This window comes from Poecilia reticulata, chromosome 12, assembly GCF_904066995.2.
Source record: "Poecilia reticulata chromosome 12, P_reticulata-male-v2, whole genome shotgun sequence".
Taxonomy (NCBI): Eukaryota; Metazoa; Chordata; class Actinopteri; order Cyprinodontiformes; family Poeciliidae; genus Poecilia; species Poecilia reticulata.
In genome coordinates this window covers 29,478,760-29,498,714 of record NC_088841.1, presented here as the reverse complement: position 1 = coordinate 29,498,714, position 19,955 = coordinate 29,478,760, and the positions used below count along the sequence as shown (strand labels likewise).

The following is a 19,955-nucleotide window of genomic DNA, read 5'->3' as shown; positions in this document are numbered from 1 at the left end:
ATTGAATTAATGTTGTTTTGTGGTTGAAATCTGATGACTGATATGCCGAAGTCTGATCAACGTCTGATCAATGTTGAATCAATGTCAGCTGTTTTGCCACACACCTTCTTCCCCTCCTCCTCACCAGAGCTCTGGGTGAGAGCATTTATTACTGAGCGGGGGTTATCACACTTTTAATAACACTGTAGAGGATAGTGAGTGGTGTTTACTTTCTGTAGACTTTTTTACTTGAAATAAAAATTCTTACTGTTAGTGTGTGATATATTGACATGAAAACATCTACAACTTAGTATGAGCAGTGAAGCGGTCCACCCCTACCATTTATGAGTGGGATGGTCCAAACTCGCTGTTTGCTTGTTTGCAAAAATTGTTAATTCAATGTTGAATTATGATCACAAAGGTTGAATTTATGATTGAGGTCAATGACAGAAGCTGGGTAGGTTGACATGATTTTAATTGATGTCTGATTAACAGGGTTTTGCTGAAATGAAAACACGCAGGTCAGTTTGCCTTGAGGACAAGGTTTGGGGAAGAACTCGTGATCTAAATGTTCAATCAATGTACGCTGTTTTTCACACCCTCTACACACACCCCCTTCCCCCTTCCTCACCTGGCCCCATCTACCCCTCAATCTCCTCCCCCTTTCCACTCTCCTCCCCTCCTCTTTGGGCTCTGGGTGAAACAATTTTAATTTTAGGTGAGGGTTTCAAATTTTCACATTTTATTTTGCTAAAGATGCTTTTTGGCTCTAGTGGCCTTTATTTGATAGTTAATTGACAAGAAAGGGGGAAGACATGCAGCAAAGGTTGCCAAGGTCGGGAATCGAACCTGCGACAGCTGCGTCAAGGACTAAGGCCTCCAACTACAGGTGAGGGTTAATCACGTTTTAACTTAAGCACTATGTGTTACGATTCTGTTCTGTACCCAGATTGCACATGATGGCAATTCAACATTGAATTAACATGTTTTGCCAACAAGCCAACAGCAAAGCATCTGTGTTTGGGCCATCCCACTCATGTAAATAGCAGGGGTGGACCGCTCCACTCCTTGTAGTAAGTTGTAGATGTTTTTGTATCAAAATATCCCAGTCAGTAGGAATTTTTATGAACAAGTAAGAAAATGTGCAGAAATGAATCATCACCCGCTATCCACTATTTACAATGTGATAACTCAGTAATAAAATACTCTCACCTAGAAATCTGATGAGGAGGAGAGGAGGGGAAGGGCAAAACAGCTGACATTGATTCAACATTGATCAGACGTTGATCAGACCTCTGCATTTCATTCATTAGATTTCAACCACAAAACAACATTAATTCAATGACACAGTTTCAACATTGGTTACTTGGTTAGAGGTGGATGGTTGTTTGATGGTTGATCCACCATCATTTCTTGACCTCAACCAAAAACCAAACTTTCTGACTATAATTCAATGTTGATTTACCATTCTGTGCAATCTGTGCAGTTTGTTGCACCCCTCATCACCTTCTCATCTCCCCCTACTCCCTCCCAAAACTCTCCACACCCACTTGCTCCTCCCAGCCTTCCCCTCTTTACCCCCTCTCATCCCCTCTTCCCTCCCCCCATCCTTGAGCTCTGGGTCAGAACATTTTATTACTAAGTGGGGGTTAATCATGTTTCAAATTACGTGCTACATGTTGAGAACATTGGGTTGTGATTCCTTTATGTACATTTTTTTACTTGTCTATAAATATTATTACTGACTGTGCATAATGTGTTGACACAAAAACATCTCCAAGTCTCTACTAGGAGTTGTTCAGTCCGACTCCCCCTTTTTACACTAGTGGTTTGTCCCAATCAAACAGCCACTTTGCTGCTGGTTTGTTTGCAACCGGCTTCTGAATTAAATTCTCCTCTGAGCAGTTTTATAGTAAGTTTTTCAATATTACTTTGATCTCAAATGTGTTTATTGAAAAATAAGGTCATTGTTTTGTGCCTATTGTAATCCTGGTTATTTTGGGACAAAACAGATATTTTTAATAATTGAGGTCATGTCTCATTTTGTATTATTTTCATCCTGCCCACCGCACCAGGCCTAAGTATGAAATCCTGTGAGATTTTGTGAGATTTGAGTTTTTAAAATAGGGTGGGGCCTATTGTTTGGTCTGGGAGAGCATGTGGTGGACAAGGAGTATAAGGCTGGCTGCTCCAGGTGGGTTTTAAATTGTTGTGATAGTAATCACTTGTTTTTCATTTTTTTATTATGTGTTTAGGGACGTGCTTAGATGTGTCTCTGTTCCAGAACAACTGAGTTAGATGATTGCATGACAGTAGTGATGGGTAAATGAGGCGTCGTGAGGCGTCGTGAGGCGTTTCGACTCATAGCAACACTGTATTGATACTGTGTCGATACTGTGTCACTCAAAACTGACACCTGCTGGACATTAAAAATTCCTACAGGCAACGTAGTGATTTGATGACCAAGTCTATACAATAAGATTAAAGTTTGTATTTTACTGAACATTACATGTTGTATTATGTCATATCTTCAGTTACATTTAAAATATATTTGATATACAGTCAATAAAGAATGTGAACATGTACCATAAAGTGACAATTTAAGTGAATGTGTTTGGAAAGAGGATGCATGGACTGTTTTTTTCCCACACATTTTTATTAAAAAAATAGTTTTTACAACCTTTTGAAATTGAGCCTGTTACGCTTTTTTGACAAAACTTCTGCTGAAGAAGAAAATGAAGTAAACACTACATTTACAGCGAACCTTTGTTTTTCTTAGAGGTTGCGTTCCGAAAATAACTCGTGATAGGCGAAATACGTGAAGTAGTTACCTTTATTTTTTACAGTTATTGCACAGCATAAATAAATACTCTACATTGAAACCAAAGAACAAAACCTGTTTTCAGGTCAGCGCATGTGCGTGTTCATCAATCGGGCATTAATGTGATCTGGAGTCATGTCATTAAAGCGTTTCCTCCAACCTGCCCCGCCAGATTCACAGCTGTATCTACGGCAGAGCGACGGATCTCATCAGACGAGCCTCCGGTCGGGTGTTGTGCTGCCTTTGGTCACAGTTTTTTTTTTTTCCAGCAGACATTGAAAGTTTCAGTTTCCATCTCCTGAGTGGCATCAGTATTAAACACCGTAACGTTATTGGCACTCGGGTAGCACGGAGACTGTTTTTACCAATCATATGGTCAATTAGGATGAAGAACACTGTGGAAAAAAAACTGCACAAAAAAATCTGCGAAGCAGCGAAACCGTGAAAAGTGAACCGCATTACAGCGAGGATTCACTGTATATTAAATAATTTATAAAAAGCAACCGAGTAATTTGTAGAATGGCTGCATATCTGAGTTTATCTAGGTGAATCAAGGACTTCATTCTCATGCCTGGCCTCATAATGCCTCAGCATTGAAAAGGTGTATTTATTTAAATAAGACAGTTTAGTTAAACATATGCGACTCTTAACCTGCAGAACATGATGTGAAAGTAAACAAAAAGTCAGTTTCAGCTGAATTGAGGTTCAGATAGATTAAGTAGAAACTGAGAAGGACCGGATGAAACGACAAAAATGAAAACAAATTTATTTTCCAATATAAGATCAAAATGGTCCCACACTGCGGAAACATTTCCTTTGAAGCTGCTCCATAGATGACAATGTAAAAGATCAAGAATTTGTTTGGCAAATGCTTTTGACAGATTTGCTTCCTTATAAACACAGTTTGGCATCCAGTGTCATTTCGAAAAACTTCCTGTATTGGTCACCTGACTTGCTGAAACCAATACGCGCACCGACACGGGTGTTGGTCTATGGGCTTGATGCATGTGCCGGCGCATCGGTGTTGTTGGACCCATCACTACATGTAGCTTATAAGCATGATGTTACATAAAACCTAAAGATAAAATGTACACTTGTTGTCATTTATAAAGCTACAATTTTACCGGTCGTACTCCGTGTTTCTCTTTCTTGTTAAAACTCTGACATGCTAAACAAACGTTGGAGGATGGTTGTGGGGAGGATCGGTTCAGCATGAGGCGTTCTGATTGTGTCTTAATGTGACTTTTACTAGGAGACTTTATGGAAGTCCAGTGGTGTCCAGTAATAAAGAAACAAAGAAAGAAGGCAGCAAACGTACATGTTGGTTCCACAATGTTCCCCTGAAAATATGGATAAAATCAGACAATACAGGGTAAAAGTAATTTGAACAGGGGGGAAGCATATAAACAAGTCAAGTCAATAACAGGTCAATGACATGATGCAAGCTGCATTTTTAACTCAGATAACTTAACTTTTTTTTACCAACTTAAATAACACATTTAAATTGCTGCACTGACCTATTGTAAATTAGTGTTTTATAAATCAACTGAATTGTATTAAGAAATGTTAGTTTTCCCAACAGACTGTACTGAAGAGAAATGATGAGCAATGTGTTATAGGTTGATGAAAGCAAAGATTGGTATTTATTTGGTAACATCAAAAGTTCATATTTGAGGTAAAACTAATAAATTATACAATTTTTCCAATACATTTTCCCACATACCATAACTTGGTGTCTGAGCAGGTAAATTTCATCCCTTGCAATAATAAGAAGCTGTTGTCAAATTCCATGATCTTAAGTTTCGTATGCAAACAATTTTCAAAGATACAAGTCATAATATCCTAATGGTTAACGGGCTCTGGTTGTTGGTCAACATCTGGCGCCATCTTGTGGAGAACAATTAACACTGCAGCAGATAATTCAAGGTTTCAGCAAAATCTGTCACCTTAATTGGTTCCCTTTGCTAATATTTATTATAGATGGATATTTTTATTGTCAAATCATACACATTTGGACCAGTTTAACTCATACTTACTCAAAGTTGCTTTATTTTTCAAGATGGTTGTCATGGAGAATTTATTTTTGCACTACAATCACCAATTAGATGAATCCGTTTGGTGTCGAATCACAGCCTAAATGTTTTAAACACTTTAAAAAAAAGAAAACAAGAAGAAGCTAAATATAAATTGCTCCTTTTAAAAATTAGCAGAATTTACACAAACCATTAAAATTATTGTAAAATCAGTGACACAAAGTCTGTGCAGCACGTCTTCATCTCCTCCAGTTGACTAATCCATCCAACTGTTCATCCAACCAACAATCCATCCAACTGTTCATCCAACCAACAATCCATTCAACTGTTCATCCAACCAACAATCCATCCAACTGTTCATCCAACCAACAATCCATCCAACTGTTCATCCAACCAACAATCCATCCAACTGTTCATCCAACCAACAATCCATCCAACTGTTCATCCAACCAACAATCCATCCAACTGTTCATCCAACCAACAATCCATCCAACTGTTCATCCAACCAACAATCCATCCAACTGTTCATCCAACCAACAATCCATCCAACTGTTCATCCAACCAACAATCCATCCAACTGTTCATCCAACCAACAATCCATCCAACTGTTCATCAGACCAACAATCCATCCAACTGTTCATCCAACCAACAATCCATCCAACTGTTCATCCAGGTCTGGAGGTGTGTGATTTTCTGAACAAGATAGCACCAAAATATATAAAATATATAAAAATTGAGAGTTAAAGATTAGAGAAAATTTTGCTTTGCAAAGGTTTATAAAATCTGAACAATTTCCTGCCAGAACCAAAATAATAAAGGGAAAAAAAATAAAATTATATCGCAGCAGATAAAGAAAACCAAACTCTAAATCTATTGTTAATCTCTTCATGTTAAATAAATGAAAAAAATATATTACTTATTAAATATTTAGTTAATATTGCAGTTTGAATCGGGCAGAACTGATCTGATCGTTTCCATAGCAACAATCAGAAGCAAGACCTTGCTCCAGAACTACAGCGAGCTCACTGATGAGGTCATAGATTACATCATGTTCATCACAGCAGATCAAAGACATTCTGAGGCTTTGAATGCTGGAATCTCAACACATCAGCCAGAATCCAAACGCTTCTCTAAGATTAGTTTCTGTCTAGTGAGTATTTTTATTTTTTGAAGATGCCATACCCTTTTGTTTTATCACTCGGCTTAGGCGTCGGATATCTGGTGACAAAAGGGATGAGGAAGGTTTTTGATCATTTCTTCCCAGGAGACGAATCAGACGAAAGGAGCGGAGACGAATCGGACGAAAGGACCACTCAGGACAACGAAGAGAAAGATTGGTTCTGGGACGGACTTCCATCCCGTCCCACCCCACAACCTGACCCGGCTGGGGATGAAGATAGAGATTTGTTCTTGGACGGATTTCCATCCCGTCCCGAAGCACAATCTGACCCGGCTGGGGAGGATGAGAAAGATTGGTTCTGGGACGGACTTCCATCCCGTCCCAAACCACAAGCTGACCCGGCTGGGGAGGATGAGAAAGATTGGTTCTGGGACGGACTTCCATCCCGTCCCAAACCACAAGCTGACCCGGCTGGGGAAGTTTGTGTTGAACAGGCGGCAGATCCTGAGTCTACAGAGACTTTACAAAACAGGACTGCAGAGAGTCGAACTGATCAAACCGACCCAGCTGGAGAGGTTTCAGGGAACGTCACAGCTTCCAAGCTGTTTTTGGGAGGGACTGTTCCCAAAAACAAAACGACCGCGGACAATACAGATCACTCGAAGGATCAGGAAAGACTAAACCACCCAGCATGGGGTGGTTCGACATCTTCTTCTGAAGACAGACTTTGGGCCCAGGTTCTTAACGGTGCACGAAAGAAGAACCACCCCGGACGGGGTGGCTCACCATCAGAAGAAGAAGACAGACTTAGGGCCCAGGTTCTTAATGGTGCACGAAAGAAGAACCACCCAGGACGGGGTGGCTCACCATCGGAGGAAGAAGACAGACTTTGGGCCCAGGTTCTGAACGGTTCACAGATGAAGGACCACCCCGGACGGGGTGGCTCACCATCGGAGGAAGAAGACAGACTTTGGGCCCAGGTTCTGAATGGTGCACAAAAGAAGAACCACCCCGGACGGTGTGGCTCACCATCGGAGGAAGAAGACAGACTTTGGGCCCAGGTTCTGAATGGTGCACAAAAGAAGGACCACCCCGGACGGGGTGGCTCACCGTCGGAGGAAGAAGACAGACTTTGGGCCCAGGTTCTGAATGGTGCACAAAAGAAGAACCACCCCGGACGGTGTGGCTCACCATCGGAGGAAGAAGACAGACTTTGGGCCCATGACTTTGGGCCCGTCCGGGGTGGTTCATACTTTGTAAACAGTTCAGAACCTGGGCCAAAAGTCTGTCTTCTTCTTCTGACGGTGAGCCACCCCGTCCGGGGTGGTTCATACTTTGTAAACAGTTCAGAACCTGGGCCAAAAGTCTGTCTTCTTCCTCCGACGGTGAGCCACCCCGTCCGGGGTGGTCCTTCATCTGTGAACCGTTCAGAACCTGGGCCAAAAGTCTGTCTTCTTCTTCTGAAGACAGAAGAAGAAGGGATCAGTGTTGGGACCCAAACTGTTCAATTTGTAAATAAATGGCAAAGTAGTCAAAGTAACAAACCTTGTAAATACATATGTGCAGATGATACTAGTATTTTCTGTACTGGAGAAAACATTCAAACCTCTCAGAGGTGGAAATGAAAAAACTACAACATTGGTTCAGAAACAATAAATTATCACTAAATGATATTCGGAAACTGTAAAACAGTAAAAAACAATAAAATAATGCAATTAAAGTAACTATTGACAGTGTTGATTTACAACAAGTCCATAAAAACAAATTTTGGGGTGTCAGATGATAAACTTAGCTGGAAACCACAGATAAAATCTAAATTAGTCAAAAGTGTTGATGCTCTGATGGGATTAGATTTTTACTGGACAATACATTCAACTTGGGATGGGATGGGATGGGATGGACGGGAAAATACATACAAAACAAATTTACAGCTTTTATACATCACACAAAAAATCTATCTGAATACATAAAGTGGGATGTTGGGAAAACAAACCAGTTATTTATTAAATCAAATAAAATGAAATTCTGGGACTTTGTAACATTTAAAACTATAAAATTCATGTTTAAGGTCAGAAATCAGCAACTTCCACCCAACATACAGGAAATGTTTAGTGACAGAGAGGAGGGTTATAATTTAGGAGGAGAAGGAAATGAAAAAATAAAATAATGTATTCGAACAACCAAAACCGTTTTTGTTTATCGGTGTGTGGAGTAAATGTCTGGAATGGACTGAATGATGAGTTCAAAACAATACAAATATAAACAAGTAAAAAAAAAACTGTTAAAAAATTTGCTTATTGGTAAATATGTTGTATAAGATGAGAGTTTCAAAGACCAAAAATGATATTGATGATATTAAAGATGTATCAATAATTTTACATGTGAGATTTAAGTGTCATGTGGAAATAATCTCAGTTTATCTGGTGTTTGGAGATTTAAATGTTGATGAATATGAGGGGCAGGAAATCATAAGATCTGCTGCTTTTAAACAGATAATGTAACATTGCATGTCAGCTGGGCCTGATTGTGGAGGTTCTGGTTGATCCAATAGGTGTGTAGCTGAAACGTCCCTAGGGGACATTTAGCCAGGAGACTGATTAGTCTTTTGCTGTCCTGTTGATCCAATTTGTTTTGGAGGAAGGTGAATATTTTAACCCAGATATTTGAGTTGACAGACTGGCGACCTGTCCAGGGTGTACCCTGCCTCTCGCCAGGAACGTTAGCTGGAGTTAGGCACCAGCACACCTCCCAAACCCACTAAGGGACAAGGGTGTTAAGAAAATGGATAGATGGATTTGGGTGTGGCCCAATCGGGAAGCTGGAGATGACGTGTAGCTGCTCCTCTCAGCTCTTTTGCTTCATACTCAGGCTGTAAGGCCCAGGAGACGCTTCATCTGACATCATGCTACAGTTGGTAGTGAGGCAGTTGCAGCCAACCCCTCAGTGACACGTTCTGTCAAAGAATACACCATGGTTCACCGCTCAGCTCCTCCTGGAGTTTCTCCTGGTACCAATCCATCTGCAATCTGTGCTGCCATAGAAGAGGGTGACATGAGGCAGACCTGGAGGGTAGGAACCCAGGGTTTCCACCTCAGGTAGGCAGAGAGGATGCCCGTGTGCTGGATGGTCTCTGGTCACATGTTTGCATACTGGGCCTCCACAGGCTGGAAAAAAAAACTGTCCAAAAGTTCTGACAGAACCACAGGGTAAAATATTTCCATCTGGGAGAGAAACTGTCAAACCGTCAGCACTGCACAAGATGGCTGCTCCCGATGTGATGAGGTCTAGTCCCAGTAAATTACATCTGGAGATGATCAGATCTCATCATCTCCAGTTTCCTCTTTAAAACTCACAGTTTCAATCTGATCAATAAGTTTTTATCTGGACGTTGTTCTTCATGCTGAGATCATCAGAGCTGCTGCTTGATCACTGAGATCTTCATCGGTACGATCTTTACTGTTTGATCAGTGGAGAAGAATGGAAACATCTTATCAGTGAAGGTGTGTGTGAAGGTGTGTATGTGTGTGTTAGTATCCAGATCAGAGAAGGACAGCTTTCCTCTGTCCCAGTCCAGTTTCACTCTGATCCTCTGGAGATTCTTCTGGACTGAGAGACGTGTGGGAGGAGCTGGAGGAGAACCTGCTGAGTATTGATCTGAATAGAACCCTATAACCAACAACAATCCAGACTTTATGTCTCCCTTCCTCTGAACAGACTCTTCTAACACACCAAGTCTCCAGAATGAACTGTCTCCAACATCAACATCCCAGCTGTGGATCCCTGAGTTAAAACCCTCAGAACTCAGAACAGAGCAGCGGTATTTATCAAATCTCTCTGGATTACGAGGAAGCCGCTGATGCTTTCCTCTCCTCCCATTGGTCAGATCTTCAGACAGATGGAGTTCTGGACCAGCCGTGTTTGGGTCCAGAACCAGAGGAGTGTAGGTCACCATGGTCTCCATGTTGCTCCAGATGTTGAAGGCCAGGTTGCCCAGATGTTTGGCCTGGTCTATCAGAGCTCCTGAGGGCAGCTGTGGATCCTCCAGCAGGGGGCAGCGCTGGACTCTTTCCACTGCAGCCTTGTAGTTGTGCAGGAATGAGACGTCTGCAGCTCTCAGCTCCTCCTCTGTGGCTCTGACTGTGTCTGAAAGAGCTGCTATCTCTCTGCTCAGAGCCTCCATCTTCTCCTTCATCATCCCTCTCTTCTGCTCCTCTTCCTCCCTCAGTGCAGCCAGCCTGGCCTCCTCTTCCTCTGCTAGAAACTGATGAAGCTGCTTAAACTGCTCCCTAATCTGCCTCTCTGTGTGTCGGGCCTGGACCTTCAGGTGTTCTGCTGTCTGATCAAACTCCTCCTGAACTTTCTTCCTGAGCTCCAGCTTCTCCTCTAAAGGCTCCAGAGTTTCCTGAAGCTTCTTCTTGTGTTGCTGAGCAGCTTCATCGATGGGTCTGAATCTGTGGTCAGTGTGTTTTTCTGAGTCTCTGCAGACGAGACAAACTGGCTGCTGATGGTCCAGACAGAAGAGTTTGAGTTTCTCAGAGTGCAGAGAGCAGAGACCCTCTGAAGCTTTTTGGTTTCTCTGCTGTAGGAAAGACTCACACAGATTCTTCAGAGCCAGATTAACAGGTGGATAATCTTTAGAAGATCTCCTTTTACAAACTGGACACTCTCTTCCAGAAATGTTGGTTTCTCTCTCCAACATTTCTGCAGACACTCCTTACAGAAGCTGTGGCTACATGACAGAAGAACCGGATCCTTAAATATTTCCAGACAGACCGGAGAGCAGAGATCATCGTCTGATCTGGAAGCCATTTTGTCTCAGAGTGAAGCTGAAACCACAGCAGACAGAAAGTCAAACCAGGAAGTCAGTTTCTCTCCTGTAGAAACTTTCTGAACTTACTTTCACTTTGATTTGCTTGTTTTTCCTCCTGCAGCAGTCTGTGTTTCAGCGTCTAGTTGCTCAGTTCTCTCTCTGTTCTCCTTGTTCAGAGTTAGTTTGATTTCAGTCGGAGACGAAGGCAGGAGTCAGAGTTCATCCTCAGGGTGTTTACTCAGTGAGTTTTTCTCTCTGAACTGTTTCCTGGTTTTTCCAGTTGTTCCTGTTGGAATCAGTCCAGAGGTGGAGATGTGGCGCCCTCTAGAGGATTTAATCTTAATCTGCAGTTTTATTAAAACACTACAGCTTTTTCTGATTCATGACTTTGTTCCTGCTTGAAGTGAAAATATATTTTTCCTCTCATAAAACTCTTCCAGGGTCTCCACTATCTATGAAATTCAAATGAACACATTTCATGTTCAGTTTCCTTCTGTTTGCTGTTTTTCTGTCAGTTTCAGACTCTGGAGGTGAAAATGATGTTTGGTGTTGAGGAAAGTTTGTCCTGTTTTCACAACAACTGGATCAGAATCAGAAATGTTTTGATTTAAATTTAATCAATGCCCTGATATTTTTTCAATCTGAAAACTGGAAAACAGTAAATACTCCAGTTTTCAGCTGGAGTATTTTAAAGTTCACATTTACTTTATATATAAACCAAAAATAAAACCAGAGAAGAAGAAATTATTTTAAAAACCCATAAAAGCTGTTGCAGTAAAATAATGACCCTCAAATGATTTAGGGTCTCCTCCTCCATCCAAGCTGGCAAAGAGCAACACAATCATTGCTCTGATTGCAAACTGAGGATTTCAGTGACAGAGTTTTAAACAGATACTTTAGTTCATACTGATCTTTTTTACCTTCTAGTGGTCAGAAACAGGTGATTCCTCTTTGGTTACTGAGCATAAAACAGAGACTGAACAGCTGAATGAGATCTGAGTCAAACCAATGAGGAAACATTGAAACATTTACAGGAGATTCTGCTCTGCTGTGACAGAGATGAAGAAAATATAATAGATCCCAGTTTCTATAAGCAGGAAAAACCAGTAAGAAAAAACAGCATTACAAACTGTAAAACTGTAAAATGCCTCATTAAGTTTGAAGAATAAATTGTAAGTCATTATTTTTAATTTTCCCATAGTGTCCCGAAGAATATTAAAGTCCTTTTTCAGAATCTCTGATTTTTGATTCTGTATCTGGCAGCTCAAGGAGGAACAGCTCATCCTGCTCTCTCTCATCCTTACTGATAACTTTGCCTGTGTATTATTTTTAAATTCACAATTTCTATAGTTATATTTACATTATCGACATCATAACTGGATCACTTCAGACCTAAGGACCGGGAGATTTTGTCACTTTTATTTTTACCTTACTTTTCTTCATCTCCAAGTTGAACTAGGGCAAAATGCCCCCGTCCGACCCAAAGGACATTAGCAGTATTCTACAACAACTTCAGTATATAGAAATGAAAATTCAACGGCTGGAGGTGAACTTTGAGATCAACCCTACCTGTAGATATGAAACAACTCTTCCTCAAATCAGCGGAGAGATCATACACCCCGCACCAAGCAGCTCACCCTGGATCGCTCAGGGCGCCAAGCCGAAACAAAAGTCTCACACTGCAGAACCTATGAGACGACTAACGGGGAGAACCCCTCACCTGGACGAATCAGCATGGCCGGCTCTTAGCCGAAACCCACCTTCAACCTCAACACCTGCTCCGCCAAAGAGTAGCAAACAAGCAGCTGGACCCAAAACGGCTCCACCGACCCCGCTCACAAGGAAAAAGCGATCAGCCCAAGCCTTAAAACATTCTGACTCCGTGGGAATCCCACTGAAAAACAGATTTTCTGCACTCCAGCCTGAGCCTCTGAGTGAAAACCCACCTTCAAACATCAACAACGAGGCTAAACCAACACATCCACCCTCCAAAGCTCCGAAGGATGAAGTGACCACCAGGAAACGAAAGATATGCCAAGAGTGCTTATTGTTGGAGATGAGGCAGTAAATGGAGTCAGTCATGTTTGCAATCCCAAGAAAATGAGAGTGGTTTCTCTTCTTGGTGACACTGTATCTGATTTGACTCACAAAGTGCTCTCTCTAACCACTGATCAGCCAAATATTGAGACTTTAGTTGTGCATGTTGGAGCCAAATATCTGGCAAAGCAAAAAGCTGAGATTCTGAAAAAGGACTTTAATATTCTTCTGGACACTATGGGAAAATTATAAATGAATTTATTTCTCAGTGGTCCAATTCCATCGCCTCAATGGGGAGACAAAAAACTTTCCAAGCTGCTTATGATAAACAATTGGCTGATTAAAACCTGCTCTGCCAGCTCAGTGACCTTCATCAATAACCTCTGGATCTACTGGCAGCGCTTTCACCTCTTTGGAAGAGGCAGATGCAGTCTTAACAAACATGGGATAAAGCTGCTAACTGCAAACATTTTTCATTTTATCAACAAGAACAACAATGTGGCCATCGCTTCAGAAGAACAGGCTCAAGGATGTCTGACTAGGATGGAGCCCTCTGCTTATCAGAAGCACAGTGTCCCAAAACAAACTGATAAAACATCGACTGGGTACAGAATGACTGGTTCTGCTCCTCATTACTGCCTTCCTAGTCTTTCCTCCCCTCCCTCATCATTCCCCCTTCTTCCCCCTCTCTCCTCCTTCACCCTCCCTCTCTGCTCCTACACTCATTCACTGCTTTCACAACATACCTTTGAAGAAATGTCTACTGGATCTGAGTTTCTCAAATTTACGGATGGAATGGATCAACAGGTTCACCTCTGCACGACTCTCCATTGCGCTAACATAGCAGACCTCATTTCATCTAAGCCACCTGCCTCTGACTTCCCAGAGGATCCAGCACTCTGCATTTCTGAGGTCTGAGACCGGGGTCCAGATATTATCTTTACACCCGTCTTCCTCCAGAATGTGTCTGGCCCCCCAGCACTGCAAAACAGGACATTACCTGTACTGATCACTACAAGAAAAGATACAAAAAACAGAAATACTAACAACAGCAGTCTAAATTCAAACCTCAGACTGATTCCCTGCCTAAAGGAACCTCAGACTGAAGAACTTTCAGCCTCCAAGTCACTTAAACTGGCTCTTTTAAATACCAGATCTCTACGTGCTAAAGCGCAATTAGTTAATGATTTCTTCACCGAGCATAATATTGATGTTTTATTTCTGACAGAAATATGGCCGAATGACAATGAACCAATCGTACTAATTGAATCAGCGCCTCCTACGTATAATTTTTTAAGTGAGAATAGAAAACACAAAAAAGGAGGAGGCGTGGCTTCAATATTTAAGAATACCATAAACTGTAGTAAAATCTCTTTGGGTAATTTTATGTCTTTTGAATATCTTGGAATTGAGCTAAAATGCCACAAACAAACTTTGACACTAACTCTATACAAAACTCCAACATATGTGGAAGGTTTCTTTACACACTTGAATGAGCTTCTATCTCTCATATGCATTGATTATGATTGCTTAATAATTGTCAGTGATTTCAACATTCATGTTGACAACCCCCAAGACCGAGGGGCAAAAAAGCTCCTTAATATATTAGAGAGTTTTGGTTTAACACAACATGTCAAACAAGCAACACACTCATGAACACACACTGGACCTGGTTATCAGTAAGGGTGTGAATATTTCCAATGTTTCTGTAACTGATGTCGCCCTGTCGGATCACTACTGTTGTCTTTGACAGTTTTTTATCCATTTACCCACCTGGTTAAAAAGCCACTATCTGTGCCAAGAGATGGTCTGTTTTTATAGTGATGTCAGGCCATTAGAGATCACTCCAACACAGTGCAGTCTTTTGCTGTCCTGTTGATCCAATTTGTTTTGGAAGAAGGTGAATATTTTAACCCAGATATTTGGGTGGGGCCCAATCAGGAAGCTGGAAATGACGTGTAGCTGCTCCTCCCAGCTCTTTCACTATGTACTCAGGCTGTAAGGCCCAGGAGAAGCTTCATCTGACATCATTCTACAGTTGGTAGTGAGGCAGTTGCAGCCAACCCCTCAGTGACACATTCTGTCAAAGAATACACCATGGTTTACCTCTCAGCTCCTCCTGGAGTTTCTCCTGGTACCAATCCGTCTGCAATCTGTGCTGCCATAGAAGAGGGTGACATGTAGCAGACCAGAAGGGTAGGAACCCAGAGTTTCCACCTCAGGTAGGCAGAGAGGATGCCCGTGGTGGATGGTCTCTGGTCACATGTCTGCATACTGGGTGTCCACAGGTTGGAAAAATACTGTCCAAAAGTTCTGACAGAGCCACTGGGTAAAACATTTCCATCTGGGAGAGAAATTGTCAAACCATCAGCACTGCACAAGATGGCTGCTCCCGATGTGATGAGGTCTAATCCCAGTAAATTACCTGGCACTGTGGCAGAGCAAACAAAAGGATGTTCCACAGTCTGGGTGATGAAGGGCCGAGTCACTGACAGAGTCTGTTTCCCCAGAGAAGCCTGCTACAGAGGTGGTGGACAGTTTGTCAGATAAAGGCGTAACGTTGAGGGTTTAATAGGTAACTCCAGGTCATCATCGCTGACCTTTCAGGGAAACCATGGGGTCCGCCATGGCCCTGAAATTATGGCCTCTCTTTTGGGGGTCATTGTTACCAGTTCTCTTCCCATTGTCCTGCTGCACACTGCTCTCTGGGTGCTGCCTGAGGATGAGGAGTAGCAAAACATCTGCTCCTTCCCCTTTGAGGGGTACAACTGCTGGTTTGGGGCCACAGACATATCAGGCATCTCCCTGCTGTCCCTTGGTGATCCGCCACTTCCTCCATAACCTCTCGTCCACCCACCACCCCTCCTCCTCCACCTTACCCCTACTCTATGCCACCAACCAGCAGACCAGTCAATATATGAGTTAGAATAGATATGAGGAGGGTTAGCTGGTTCTGTCACCACCATCACCTTTACTTTCTCATGTTTTCCAGAAACTTCCCGTCTGGCCTTGTTCAGCTGAAGTTTGACCAGCTGGGCCTGAATCTCCTCTCTGTCATCCTGAGTCCTAATGAGATAAGGGACGAGATGTTTCACTAAATTCACAACCAATCATTTCAGGATTCCCTCTCATGGCATCACTCACCTCATGAGAGACGCCGTTAAGAATGGCAGCTCTACTCGGCTCCTCGGTGCCCCGTCCGTACCTGGAGGCTGGCAGAATGACGGACTCAGACTTCTTTGCTTTTTCTAGAAACACTTATGGATGTTGTTCAGGTTTCAGTTGTTCTACTGAAACTCAGCGGCAGCTGCAGCAGCAAACTAAGGGTCATTCTCTGTAATTGGTGCTTAATGTAAACAGGCTGAGGCTTTTTAGATGAAGCTGTTTTGAAGTAATATAATTAATGTAAATACTGCGAAAAGTTATTATGTGACATTGGGATGAGCCAGCAAAGCTTCCCATGATGCATGTTTCTAAAATGTTCTTTACATTTTTAACAAATATTGTGCATTATTTCACAATATTGGTGAAACAATGTACACTTTTAGTTATTTCTATGAAGTAACTTTCAAGGAAAGTCAGGAGAAAGAAAGGAAACTTACAGCAGAGTCAAAATGTAACATTGGTTCTTTAAAAGTGTTTTATGTCATTATGGAAAATCACTTCTACAAATAAATCCCTCATTATTCTGCAAGCTAAAGAAAATCTATAAAAAGCTTTAAACCTGTTTTATTAATGTTTAACATGCAAATACTAACAATAATGTCACGTTTTAGTCTGCTTTATTATAAACATACATTAATATGAGTAAACACAGTGAGGTTTTTTCTAAACTCTGTGAAACTCAAAGGGAGGGGTGATAACGTTGAGCGTTGCTATGACAACTGAAGGTGGGAACAGGTTTGGTATGAGGGAGGAGTTAGGAGTGATCATCTCTGACAGGCAGTTCATGGGTGGACTGTACGCCCTGAACACCATTAGGACAAAACAAACTGTCATTTCAGTCTTTAAAGAATCAAAAATAACCCAGCTACAATAATCAGAGGCAGTTTAAACATCTCCAAACATGAAGGGTCTGAATTTAACTCCGTCTGGTTTGCATCAGGGTGATGTGGAGAGATGGGAAGCTGAGGGGGAGCATGGAAACCAGTCGGTCATCATCCGGACCTTCCCTGCGCTCAGAGCCTAGATGGTGACCTTAAACGGCCCTGGATCCATCACTAGTTCTTTCCCTGGATGGAGGCTGACCTGCTGACTGTTCTTTAAAATGTCTAAGATGAGCAATTTCATCTCCTATTGGTCTAGATGGATACTGGACAGGCACGTTTCCATCTCTATAAACTAACTTAGTTACTGTTGAACGACGCCTCAGATACAAAAACTCTTGCTTTAGTGAGCTCAACCTGCAGGATTAGTTTCAACTGCAACAAGTTTCTGCTCTCCTGATTTATCGGGTCGACCCTCAGAGTTGGATCTGCAGTGATTAGGACTGCAAATCCATAAATCCTTCACAGGAACCGGGAGGAAACACCAAACTAAGATCAGTAAATCTCCCCTACATCCTTATGCAAAGGATTAAAGCAGCACAAAGAGTCAGTGAGGTAAAACTAGTCTGATTTATTGAATACAAGGATACAAAGATATACCTTTGGGATCTCAGAACATCATCCAGAGACCAAATACAATAACTAATTACCAATAATAATAACAAACCACCAAACAATAACTTTTCTCTAGACTCTGTTCAGCTCTTCCCTCTTTAGCTGCAGGTGAAACGTCTGTTTTCTAGCTGAAGCACAAAATAACCTTGTAGGAACGAACCTTCACCTGGACTCAGACATCCCTGACCTCACACTGACCTTCAGCACATAGTTATTTATCACAAGACACTGGAATAATATATTAACTGATTAAAAGAGTAAATGTAAAAATAAAACTTGAATCTGCCCACAAATCATTACATTATAAAAAATAACAATGTTTTTATTTATGATCATTTTTTTAAGGTCATATTTTCACCATGTTTTTCATACATTTATAAATGTCAGCGTTATAAACTAAATATTTAATTCAAAAGGCTAATATGGACAAAAATATCTACTTTTAATATTAAATATTTAGTTTGTAAACATGATTAGGCTGAAACAAATCGATGTTCTTCAGTTTAATAAAAACCAAAACCATACAGATGTTTTCAGAAGATGAAGGACAACAAACAGGATGAGAACCAACCAATGATTGACTCCCTGTAGATCAATCAGGTTGATCTTAATCTGCTCCGTTAGACTAGCAGGAATAAAATGGAGATAGAGCGACACCCAGCGGCGACACGCAGTACTGCAGTGGTTAAACAGAACCCAGGTTCGGTTTTATCTGATTTACTACCTTAATTTGAGATATAAACATTTATGAAGCTACTATTTAATCACTGTTTTATACACATTTTCCTATATATTTTTTAAAGTATTCGGTTTGAACTGGAAGCTGATTTGTTCTCTCAAAGAATATATTTATTTTTATTAATTATTTTAATTTCTCATGCAAATGAACAAACCAGAAGCAGATTTATATTTATTTCAGTTCAAACATCAATTCCTCTTCTGCCCTCAAGTTTTACAAATCACTAATGTAACAATGTGAACAGAACAGTGTTATATCTTTTATAATTTAGTCTTAATTTCTGTAGTTTATCTGTTAGTGATTCAGGATTTATACATTTTATTAAGCAATAGTTTGCCAGCTTGGTATCTTTCTAGTCAGCAAGATATCAAACAAGCATGGAAGTGAAAATTGACAGGACTTCTCTGGATCGCTCTTGTTTTTGAATTAAATTGATTTACAGTCTTTAAATCTGAGTGACTATTTTTTACAGTACTTTTATAAAAGCAAATGTTGATATTAAAGCCCAGAACCTCCCACGTAATGTATTACTAAATGATTATGTTAGCTGTGATGCTAGCGGGCATTGGTATCGGCTGGTACAGCAGCGTGACGTAGATAAAGCTGCTTCCATTGGCCCCGCCCCCCGATGACGTGATCCGAGGCTGCAATGACATAATTTGTTTTACAACTTTGTTTAAACTTTGTTAGTAAATATTAACTATTTAAAAAACTGTATAACATGTAAAATGTCTCATTAATTTGATCAATAAAACATCAAACCAGGAAGTAAAAAAGTAAAACACAAAAACAATCAGAGTTTCTGTGGGACATCCAGTTCTAAACTGGTTCAACTGGTTTCTGTGATGGAAGCTGAAGTTTCTCTGCAGTTTCCAGTAAAGCATCTTTTTATCTGTGGAGCTTTGAGGAACATTTTCCTGTGAGCAGAAGAAGAAGCAGCAGAGAAAAGAGGTTTGAATGTCTTTCATGATTCAGAGCTGAACTGAAATGATTCCCATGTTTCCATCTCAGACCATTTCTGGTTCCAGGATGAAAATGAACCAGAGAGAAAAAAGATCAACTTTCCAGTTGAATCCAGTTCAGATCAAAACTCCATGAAGCCTCTAAATGGAGCCCAGTTTGAATCGGATCTTTATTGATCCACAGAGACAAACAACATGAGACACTAAATGACAGACATCTTGGAGGTCAGAGGTCATCATCAGGATCCAGTCAGAGTCTCTTTAGACTCAAACTGCTGCAGCTTCAACCTCTGAGGATCAGCAGGACACAGAGACCGTTCTCTACTTTACAGAGATCAGATCCTGCAGAGAGAAGAAGGATCAGATCAGTGAGTGTTTCCAGCCTCTCTCCTGCAGCAGTCAGTGACGCAGCACATCCAGTAGACGGTTTCCAGGCTGCAGTCAGACTGATCTCAGAGCTGTGACCAAGATGAACCTGATCACTTGTTTCCTGTTGAACTGAGAGAACAAGCAGATCTGAGATCAGATCTGCTGCTGCCACAGTTTGATGAATGAGGACCACTGTCTCTAGACATGCTGGACGCTGGAGTCCAGCTGGACGTCCTGGAGACATGGACACAGCAACAACACTCATCTTCACACCAACACAGGAACACAGCAAGCTGCTGCTCCTCTGATTGGCTGGTTGCTGTCTCTGTGTCCAATCAGGAAGCCTGAACCATTCTCCTCCCACTGAGAAGCTGCAGCTTTACTGGGAACACTGGAGCTTTGCTCTGATGCTAACTGGGTTTAG

General features: G+C 41.4%; 1 protein-coding gene and 1 pseudogene across 1 annotated transcript in view; both read right to left on the bottom strand.

Annotated features, from left to right (window-relative positions):
• The window catches only part of LOC145554009 (NACHT, LRR and PYD domains-containing protein 3-like), a 143,207-nt gene that overhangs the window by 45,162 nt on the left and 78,090 nt on the right, over window positions 1-19,955 (bottom strand). The gene's annotated exons all lie outside the window — the stretch shown is intronic.
• LOC145553994 (nuclear factor 7, ovary-like) lies at window positions 7,467-11,476 on the bottom strand (annotated as a pseudogene).